We start from the raw sequence: 11,387 nt of genomic DNA, 5'->3' as shown, positions 1-11,387 counted from the left end.
AATTGATTATATTCGCTACATTGTCCCTACAATCTCTTTATTCAAAATTTTTTTATTCATTATCAATAAATTAATTAATTAAGGAAAATAATTTCATTAGTTATATTGTCTTTATTTTTCTCCAATGTAAAAATTCTTTACATTCAAATTCATCAATTGATTATATTCACTACATTGTCTATTATTTAATTTGTGCACTATTTTTAAATTAACTATCAAAGTTATAATACAGAATAATGTCATATATTTATTTACCAAATATTTTATTAATACCATGAAAAAATTAAAAAAAAATATATTATTAATAAAGTCAATCATATTAACTACTTGAGAAATTTGTTGACAAAGAGAGTATTCAAATCAGACAACAAATTGAAGTGGAAAACTACCTCGCAATGTCATTGTTTGACAATCAGTAGTTAGCGGATTTGACTAGCGAATTATATCGACGGTGAGAAAAAAGATATTTGAAAAATTAGCAGTTTAGATTAACATGTGAAATGACCTAAGGGTATAATAATAATAACAATAATAATAATAATAATAATAATAATAATAATAATAATAATAATAATAATAATAATAATAATAATAATAGTAGTAACAGTAGTAATACTAGTAATAATAGTAATAATAGTAATAAAAATAATAATAATAATAATAATAATAATAATAATAATAATTATAATAATAATAATAATAATAATAATAATAATAATAATAATGCTGAGTAACCCACCCCCACGCGTTGAGTACAGTAAATATAAGTATAGGAAATCATTTTGAAACTGAAATACATATATAGCCTTAAGCGACACTAGCTTTCAAATCAGAATCAGGACTCAGAATATAATAACGGAACGACTTCACGAATACTACAAATCATGCGTCCTATGATTACAAGGCATAATAAACAGGGCAAGCACATGATTAACATTTAAAGGCAAGCAACGAGATTCAATAACAATCAGTTAGCAAATAAGCATCAGAAAACACAATCCATCTTCCAACCTTATACCAAGTTCCAACCTTTACTCATCTCCATCCTTATATCAGTTCCAACCTGTACCTCCAAGCCACCCTTATATCACATCCCTTATTCCTCCTGAGCAACTACATGCCCCATTCCGTAACCACCAACAAGTCACCAACATGGTAGCACCGAAGTGTCATTCGTATGGTCCGTGCCTCTAGCACCACTACCAAGGGGTCAGCGCATATAGCCCTAACATGACACCGCGGCGCTTATACCCTGATCCAAGCCTTTAGCTAGCAAGTCTAAGGGGTGGTTCGTGTGTTTTACACGATAACCGAGCAATCGTTGTGCTTTCCGCCAACAATTCATTTCCACCAATCACAATCTCATTCTCATCAGTCACATCGATCATTGCGCAATGACCACGATACTCATCATCATTCAATCAATCAATCATATAACCAACAATAACAATTAAGGCACATTAACAAACGACACACACTACACACAAATTCCTAGAACGATAGTCAAAATATCATACGAGACTCATAAACATCAAATGGGGTACGACGGGGAACAACGGGACATGGGGAAACGTCAAACGAGGGAAAACATCCCGTCGCACACCCACTTTCCAACGGGTGGGCGGTGGGTGGTGGACCACCCGCCGGTGGGCGTCCACTTTCCAGCGGGTCTGCCCACCGGCTGCCCGCTGGAACTTGGGTAGCCAGGCAGTGGGTAGGTGGTGGGGATTCGTCCCCCCACTTACCCCCACTGGTACGAAGGTAGAAATCCCAGTTCGGTGTTCGTTCGTGGAACTCAAAATCATGTCCAAACACATTCTGACATGTAACAACAACATCACGGATTCAATTAACGAAGAGTAAACCAAGAATCATTCCAATTACGTTCTAGCACAATTCCTAAACATGCCAAGACCCGACATCGATCACATAACGGTTCGGGAGCATCTGGAACATCAAGAACATCAAGAAATCTATATGCAATGCCCTAAGGACAAGTCCTAGGCTAGACTCAACACCCGAACATGCATAAACCCACCCAATAACACCAAGAATATCATAACACAAGATTCACGATATAAACCCTACGGACAAGCTCTAGACATGATTAAATATAAGACCACACATATAATCAATCACAACATCAAGATCATCAAGATTATCAAACAAACACAACATAAACCCTAGGCAAAGCTCTATCAAGACTCAATCACAGAATCACACATCAAAGGAGCCAATAATTAAGATATAGCAAGAAAAATAGGTTTTGTAAGACATTGGTTACCTCTTAGCCCTAATCAATATCCTTGCCTACTAAGATTCTTCTCTAAGATCCTCCTCCAATTGATCTTCCTAGGTCCGGTGGCGGGAAATTCCTTTGCTAGGTTCCCACGGGGAATGTCTCGCGTGGTAGAATTAACTGTGATAGGGTTTCCAAATGCCTTCTAATCCCATATATATAGATTCAGGAGTCCTAACTAGAGTCTGAATAGCAAAGGCCCACTTTCCCTATTCCTAACAGATTAAAGACTTGATTAAGGATAAGGGTCCATGATCCATTGTGGACTATACTAATTAATTAATGGGAATCCTAGTCCAATTAAATCCTTTCTAATTATTCATTAACGGAATTAATTCCATAATTAGTCCGGATTCGGAGGCCATAACACGGGGTGTTACAGATACACTTTCAAATATTTATTTCATTATAAAATTGGGCATTAACTCATTCGCGCAATGCGCGTGTACAACTAGTATTAGAGATAAGGGTCAATACGTGCCCAGAAACGCTTAAATTCTTAAACCCAATAATATTTCATTAGTCAAATTCACTAGTACAGAAATAATCATCTAAAGAAATGTACAATACGTGTCCAAAGTTGCTTGGACGCATATGTAGGAGACACAGATTGTATGAACAATCTACATCCTAGGTTACTTTGGACGTACATAATTACTATACGCGTCTTAAGTTCCGGAACTTCAAACGCATATAGTATTATATTTAAAAAATACTATATGCGTCAGGAGTATGCTAACTTCTGACGCATATAGGATATGTACCCTTTTTGCACACATCAATAAATAGAGTTTTTCAGTATTAATCAGAGGTGAAATATTATATTAGGGAGTACAATTAAATAAATAACAGGCATAGCAATAATAGGTCTATGATTATTTATATAGAAATCAATATAGAATTACATGAAAAACTTCAAACCCTACTGAACTAATTGTGCATAGTAAATGAACAAAAGTGATATTCATGAGACAAACAATATCAGATTAGAATTCCGCTTCTTATTTCCCTCCATTCTATTTGTAAAGTAAAGGTAATAATAATTTTTTAAAAAATCAATCCATGATAATATGATCATTCCAATCGATTATTGAAACTTACTTCATTTTTGTCTCCCGGTGATAGGCAAAAGAAATCAGCATCAGCAGGCATAGCAACCTAATCTGAAGCAATCTACAGACCTATAAAGGATTAAGGAAGTTTTATTGGCAAACAGAAAATATAGCTCTTAGAATATGAATTAGAGTGGGGTGTGGAGAGAGTAAGAAAAATACCAAAAGTGTTGGAGAAGAATAAAAGGGTTGAATAGTAATTTTCATTCCAGATAAGTTGTAACCGCCTTAGCTTTTACCTCCAATTCCCTTTGTACAAATGCTTTCTCCTGGCTTCTGTTGTTGACACATTGAATAAAACAAGTTTACTTTCTCTCTCTCTCCTCTTCGTACTTCACGTCATGGTATCAGAGCCCTACGGCTTAGCTCCGGCAAGATGAACAAATACAGCTCTTACGCCGCTGTGGTCACCGGTGAGCCAGAACAATAGACGCCTGTAGGATCGGCGCCGATCGCACACTCATCGACGCATGCAACATCCACTGCAACTCCACAAAGGAATCGAACTCTGCAGAGGAGCCTATTCCAGCAACAGAGAACTCAGAGCATGGAGGATCTCGATAATCCGTTCTTCTTTAGCTGCAGTGACAATCCGAACAATGTGCTAGTTAGTCTGCTAGGCAGCGTGAACTATGGATCCTAGAGTATTTCAATGAGAACCGCTCTAGAAGTGAAGAATAAATGGTGTATCGTCGACGGGAGCATCATCGCGCCGGCCAGAGACCATTTCCAGTTCGTTGCTTGGAGGCGATGCAATCTCATGGTATGTTCATGGTTTTTTAAATTTGTTCATCCTATTATTGCGCAAAGCATCATGCATTTAGATAAGGCCAAAGAAATCTGGGAGGATTTGGAACGTCGTTTCTCTCAATGCGACGCCCAGAAAATTGCTGCTCTGCAAGATGAAATATACAGCTTGAAGCAAGGAAAACTATCTGTCAATGACTAGTATATATACGCGATGTCGAACCTTATGGGAAAGGATGAACGCACTAAGGCCACTTCCGTGTTGCAGATGCGATCCGAAGTGTTCATGTGACCTAGTTACTCAAATCAGAAAAGAACATGATGTAGATCAAGTCATCCGCTTCTTGCAAGGATTCAATGAGGACTATAACAGCCTTAAGTCCAATATCTTGGTCCTTGATCCTCTACCTGAAGTGTATAAAATTTTCGTTATGGCAGAGAAGGTGGAAAGGCAAATTGCCTTGGCAAGCTTGAACTTAGGCACTATTGAACTCACTCAAGCAAACGCTGTGCAGCAAGATCAGGAAATTTCAAGTGAAATTGTAGCAGCAGCTATAAATCCTTATAATCGTCACAATTTTAGGAAGAACGCAAATACAAACAAGGCAGCGAAATGAACGTTTTGTGGAAAGAATGGACATACTGTGGATAAGTTACCGTGGATAAGTGTTTCAAGAAACACGGTTATCCTCCGGGATGGATCCTTGGATACAAGTCGAAGGGAAGGCAAGTGGCTGCTGCAAATTCCAGTTCGACTGGGTTGGATTCAAACACATGTACTGGATCAACCTCTGATCAACTGGAGAAAACTGATCTCCCTCCTTCAGATTCAAATTGGACAAGCTCAAAGTGCAAAAAACCACAGTTGCTGTCAATGTTGCAAAAAACGTTAGGCGCCCCCTAGGCGCCGATTTTTTATTTATTTTTTTATTTATTATTTATTTTTTTTAATTAAAAAAAATTAAAAATTAAAAATTTTCAAAATTTAGTACTAAAACATAAGGTTTTCATAATTATTTCTTAGAAACTATTTACAAAAGTGGTTGTAAGATTGTTTAAACCATCTAAATACATAAAAAAAACTAAAATTAAGAGCTAAAGAAGCATTTTTTTGAGAAATTAGTGGACCAAACCACCTTTGACAGTTTGCGGTGTATAGATCTCGAAAAAATACGCGATTTGAAAAAAAAAATTGTCCAAATCGGACAACCGAGTCAAAAGTTATGCCTTCCGAAACTTTTCCGACATTTGAAAAAAAAAAAAAAAAAAAATTCGCCGAACCGCCGAACCGGCCAGCCGCGTAGGAGGCCGCCGAGGCCATTCCTCGCGGTGGCCTCCTAGCGCCTAGCGCCTAGGCGCGATTTTTGCAACCCTGGCTGCTGTGTCTCTAACTCGGTTCTGTGAGGACAATTCGTTAAATGAAGGCAAGTCTTCTAATACTCATGTTAATTCCATTATGTTATCGCCTTTTACTTGGATACTAGATTCAGGAGCTTCGGATCACATAGTATGCTCTACTGATTTCTATGATGCTTATCGTGTCACGTATAATAGTGAAGTAAGTTTACCCACTGGGAAGTCCATATCTGTCAAACACATAGGGGATATTAAATTGAATGAGCAGCTATGGTTGAAGGATGTTCTGCACATTCGATCCTTCCACTTCAACTTGATATCTGTGAGTAAGCTCTTACAAGACACTTGTTATAATGTTGTATTTACACCTGGGCAGTGCTTGGTTCAGGATGCTCTTGGAATAACACTTGGTTTGGCTAAGCATATAAATGATCTGTACTTGCCGGTGGAACCACCAAGACCAAAGAAAATTACGCATAACATTTTGGCAGCACAATGTAATAGTGGTGAGATTTGGCACCAAAGATTAGGACATTTCCCATTCAATAAACTCAATTTTTTGAAAGAGATCAGGAACATTTCTGTTAAGAATTCTGTGTGTGATGCTTGTAATCTTGCTAAACATAAAAGGTCACCATTTCCCCTAAGTATTACAACTTCAAAGCCAGTGTTTGATCTAATTCATGCCGATATACGGGGACCATTTCCGGTTTGCTCATTGAAAGGAGAACATTATTTCTTAACTTTGGTTGACGATTACTCACGATTTACTTGGCTATATCTTATGAGAAACAAAACTAAAGTCAGACAGTTCATTATGAAGTTTCATGCATGGGTTTTTACTCAATTTCCGAAGCTAATCAAAGCCTTCCGAACTGACAATGGGGCAGAGTTCAACATGGCCGAGGTTTTTGCAGAGAAAGGAATTATTCACCAAAAGTCTTGTGCCTATACGCCACAGCAAAACACAGTAGTAGAACGAAAGCACCAACACATTCTCAATGTGGCAAGATCCATCCGGTTTCAAGCCTCCTTGCCTCTTGAGTTTTGGGGACAATGTGTAATGCATGCTGTGTATCTCATTAACAAATTACCTTCACCAGTTATTGAGTTGTCTAATCCCTTCTACAGATTGTATGGAAAAGACCCTGATCTCATGAACCTCAAGATTTTTGGTTGTCTTTGCTACGCTTCAAACCTATCACCCTCCAAGCACAAGATGGATCAAAGAAGTAAGAAGTGTATCTTTGTGGGCATGCCTGCTTATACTAAAGGCTACCTAATGTATGATTTAGAAGAAAAGATTATATTTGTGTCTCGAGATGTGAGGTTCTATGAATCTGTCTTTCCTTTTTCAGCAAAGGAAATTTCATCAGAAAATGGTCCTGATCCTATATGTTAATTGGTCAATCTCTTCCCATTATTCCTATTCACACTCAACTTCACTATGAGCCCTCTAATGATGTTTCCAGAATGCAGCTGTCTAATGTCAATGAGCATGAAGGTGGGACTGCTTTACAGCAGTCCAGTTCTAATACTGCTAATGAAGTCGAGCCAGAAATTGAGCAGCAAGGGGTGGTAGACCAAGGGATCTTATCACAGCATTCCAATTCTGATGGTATGTCCAGAACTAATAACGAGAGCATGCATGCAATACAACAGTGTGATCACACCTCACATGAGACAATCAATGATGATGAGGTTCAACCAAGAAGATCGAGTAGACAAAGGCAGTTTCCAAACAGACTTCAAGACTATCTCTGTGAAGCTGTGATCAGTAAAGGTCCATCTCCACATTCTCTTTCTAAGGTCATAACTTTTGATGCACTTGAACCATCACACAAATGTTTTTCTATGGCTGTGACTTCTGCTAATGAACCAAAGTCCTACAACCAAGCCATTAAAGATCAACATTGGAGGGAAGCTATGAAGACAGAGATCCAAGCACTGCAGGATAATAAAACATGGGAGTTAACCACTCTTACTGCAGGGAAAACACCCATAGGCTGCAAATGGGTCTATAAGGTGAAGTTAAAGGCTGATGGTTCGGTTGAAAGATACAAGGCACGTCTTGTGGCAAAAGGGTACACCCAACAACTAGGGGTTGATTATATTGAGACATTCTGACCGGTTGCTAGAATCACAACCATTCGAACCTTCCTAGCAATTGTAGCTTCGAAGGCTTGGTATATTCATCAACTGGACATAAATAACGCATTCTTACATGGTGATTTGACTGAAGAAGTTTATATGATCCTACCGCCCGGTTTTCAACCTGAGAAGCCAAACCAAGTGTGTAAACTGCTCCGATCTCTCTATGGTCTTAAACAAGCTAGCCGCCAGTGGAATGCAAAATTAAGCATTGCTCTGTCCAGTATGGGGTTAACTCAGTCCAAGGCTGATCCGTCATTGTTTACTAGAGGACAAGATGGCACCTTCATAACAATTCTCGTGTATGTAGATGACATATTGGTCACTAGTCCTGATTTGAACCTAATCAGTGATCTCAAAATAGTGCTTGATAATGCTTTCAAGATTAAAGATTTGGCGAAGTTAGGGTATTTCCTAGGGATTGAAGCGAGATTAGATGATGAAGGCTTGAATCTCTATCAAAGGAAATACTCTCTGGACATCCTAGCAGAAGCAGGTTTCCTTGAATCAAAACCTGTAAGTACTCCAATGGTTCCGGGTTATCATCTCAACCACACGGATGGTGAACCACTCAATGATGTCAATGGCTATAAAAGACTCGTTGGACGTCTCTTATATCTCACGGCCACGAGACCGGACATATCTTACGATGTGCAACAGTTGAGTCAATTCATTGACACTCCCACTGACAAGCACCTAAGTGCAGCTCACAGAGTACTTCGGTATATAAAGGGGACACCAGGTCAAGGTATGTTCAATCACAAGGACAATGCCTTACAGCTTAATGTTTTTTCAAACTCCGATTGGGCTGCGTGTGTAGAAACGAGAAGGTCCATAACTGGATTTTGTGTTTTCCTTGGTTCTTCGCTCGTTTCTTGGAAATCAAAGAAACAAGCAACGGTATCAAGATCCTCATTTGAAGCAGAGTACCGAGCTCTTGCTTCTTCTGTTTGTGAGGTACAATGGTTAATGTTTTTACTTGCAGGCATGCAGACCTCTATGCAGAGGCCGGCAGTGGTATTCTGTGATAATAAATCTGTTGTAGCTATGGCCGAAAATAAAGGGTTTCACGAGAGAACGAAGCACATCGAGATAGACTGCCACCTCGTTCGAGAAAAGGTCTCCCAAGGCTTAATTAAGCTACTGTCAGTATCATCAACAAATCAAATAGCAGATGGTTTTACTAAACCTTTACCCATCACAATGTTCAGAACTTTTGTGTCTAAGCTGGGCATCCAGAACCTGCATGCGCCACCTTACCGGGTGGAGGGGGTGTTGGAGAAGAATAAAAGGGTTGAATAGTAATTTTCATTATAGATTAGTTGTAACCGCCTTTTACCTCCAATTCCTTTTGTACAAATGCTTTCTCCTGGCTTCTGTTGACACATTGAATAAAACAAGTTCACTTTCTCTCTCTCTCCTCTTCGTACTTCACATAAAAAAGTATTCATTTATATCATCATAGTTCCTCCACTGGGAATATTTTGATTTCCCCTTCTGATCTGCTCCTTTTAGCTTCATAATCAAAGTTGTGAAGAGGGTTAACAAATATTTTCACCCCTTTACCACGATATCAATATTTCAATTCTATCAATTCAACACTTTACCACAATCAATTGCACACTACATACACCAAACTCTATCAATATACTAACTATCAAAACTACTAAATAAATGAATAAATAAAACAAATATAAGTATCAACACATTATTAAAATTAACTAAAAACATGAATGCAAACATTTAACACTCCATCATAATTAGCCGTCAGAACACAATAAGATACATAAAAACACTGCAAATAGGTCACTTGTATAGAACAATTCAAAGGCAATAAAAAAAAAGGAATATAATATGACAAGATACATACCAACACTGCAAATTGGTCATGAAGATAATTCCTGTTTTTGTATTAAACTACTTGAAAATCACATTAAAAATTTATTGATACAGTCAAATTAATACTAAAATAAGTAGTATTATCATCAATGGGGACTGTAGGAACTTATCAAGTTTTACAAATGTTGGCACTGCAGAGTAAAATGCTTTAGAAAGGAAGTGACTGTAGGAATCAAAACAAGTAACAAAGAAAATTGCCTCCAACAGGTAAGTGATTTCAAATCCCGTGAAATTGTCAATGAAAAAAGTTATTGTAATACAATAATACACAATTATGTCAAGGACATATTATGTATAAACATAAATTAAACAATGCATAAAGCTGGAAAATTACCTAATGAAGGAGAAACGAACAACTACCGCTGCTGTGTGAATCGGAGAAGGAGAAACGAATTGAATGGCAACTGCTGCTTGTGTCCTTGCAAGCTTAGAAGTTAGAACAGGAATGGAATACTTGCCACAGTGCTTTAAACCATGATCTCTGCATTGCTTTGCAATGTCACTAAAAATGCTCAAGGTCATTTTTCTTTATTCAAGTGTTGGTATTCTTTTCCTGCAAAAACATACCTAAGAAATTAAGTGAAGAGCAAAGAAGTGACATCCCCACATATAATTTACAAAGTAAATTTGAAGAAAGACCTTCTGAGCAGAGATCCTTTTTATCAAAAGTTGTAAGCAAATGCGAACCTGTTTCAAAATATTTATGAAAAAGCAAAAGAAGTTTCATAATAGTGAGTAAAATGGTAAAAAGTTCAAAGGGAGGTAAAACACTTTGCTGTGTTACCCTCTAGGTTAGCTCCCCTTCTCCACATTCTAGTCCCTAAATAGAATGCCACCATATTGAACATCAATATTTGACCATTACTCTTTTGCTTACAGATATAAATGGCGCATGATGACGAAAAATGGGGGAAATGAAATATTTTGTAGATTATAGATCTGAAAATGTTAGCTTACAGATCTGGATGACAGCAGCGGTGGAAATCTTCTGGCAAGCCTCTGGCATCATTCTTCACAGCCATCGGCGGAGGTGTACTTGGTGTACGAAGGAGAACCGGCGACCTTTGCTACTATGCGAAGGAGAACCAACAACCGACGAGAAAGAAGAAATTGCGAAACTGTAACACCCCCAGTTTTCACACACTTGAGCCTAGTAATAACCATAGTTTAAGAGATAGAAATCCGGAATAAGGAAAGGGGTAATATACTAATTACCCGAATCATACAACCAAAAAGGGATCCTACTCCGTAGTCACCTTCCACAGAGTAACTACACGGGAAAGGAACTAATATTCCACATCAACATTCATTCATAAGGGCCCACTAAACCAAATCAATTCAAAGTCTAAGCTCAAAATATAACTTAAGGCACTCAGGCCTAAGTGTCAAACGCACTACAAAACATAATAATGGTAAACTAAACTACTCAAAGTCTAACATCAGATAAGTCTAAGAGGTTTGACTAACAGCTAGGAACTAGCATCAACTCTATAATAACTAGCACTATCTAACGCGCTCAGCCATCACTGGTCAAACCTGAAAGGGGTTAAGTAAAAAGTATACAAAAGCAACCCGTTAGACGAATGCTAAGTATAAACCACTGTATCCTGTAAAGTACACTATATAGATATAGGTTTGGAAAATAGATTATTTCACACTTAACACGTTAGCCAATTAAGATCATAGATACGAGATAAGTAACTCACGAGTATATAAGTATACATATATAGCAATAATGCCTAACTACTGTTGGTGATAATGAACCACAATCGATTTAATATCCGTAAAATAATATTTATATATATACACACGAAATATATATA

The 11,387-nt window shown here is 37.7% G+C and overlaps 1 long non-coding RNA gene across 2 annotated transcripts; it reads right to left on the bottom strand.

The window, feature by feature from the left end:
• Positions 1–3,391: 3,391 nt before the first annotated feature.
• LOC109164480 lies at positions 3,392–10,717 on the bottom strand. Of its 2 annotated transcripts, XR_002051404.1 has the most exons (6): positions 10,522–10,717; positions 10,204–10,251; positions 9,899–10,117; positions 4,382–4,566; positions 3,651–4,306; positions 3,392–3,480 (listed from the first exon to the last, which is right to left on the bottom strand). It is a non-coding gene; the product is annotated as an uncharacterized LOC109164480 (long non-coding RNA). The 2 variants fall into 2 exon arrangements; XR_002051405.1 differs by lacking the exons at positions 3,392–3,480; positions 3,651–4,306; positions 4,382–4,566 and adding an exon at positions 8,983–9,180.
• Between the last annotated feature and the right edge of the window lie 670 nt (positions 10,718–11,387).

Source organism: Ipomoea nil, unplaced genomic scaffold, assembly GCF_001879475.1.
Source record: "Ipomoea nil cultivar Tokyo-kokei standard unplaced genomic scaffold, Asagao_1.1 scaffold3065, whole genome shotgun sequence".
Lineage (NCBI taxonomy): Eukaryota > Viridiplantae > Streptophyta > Magnoliopsida > Solanales > Convolvulaceae > Ipomoea > Ipomoea nil.
This window is presented reverse-complemented; position numbering and strand designations above follow the sequence as displayed.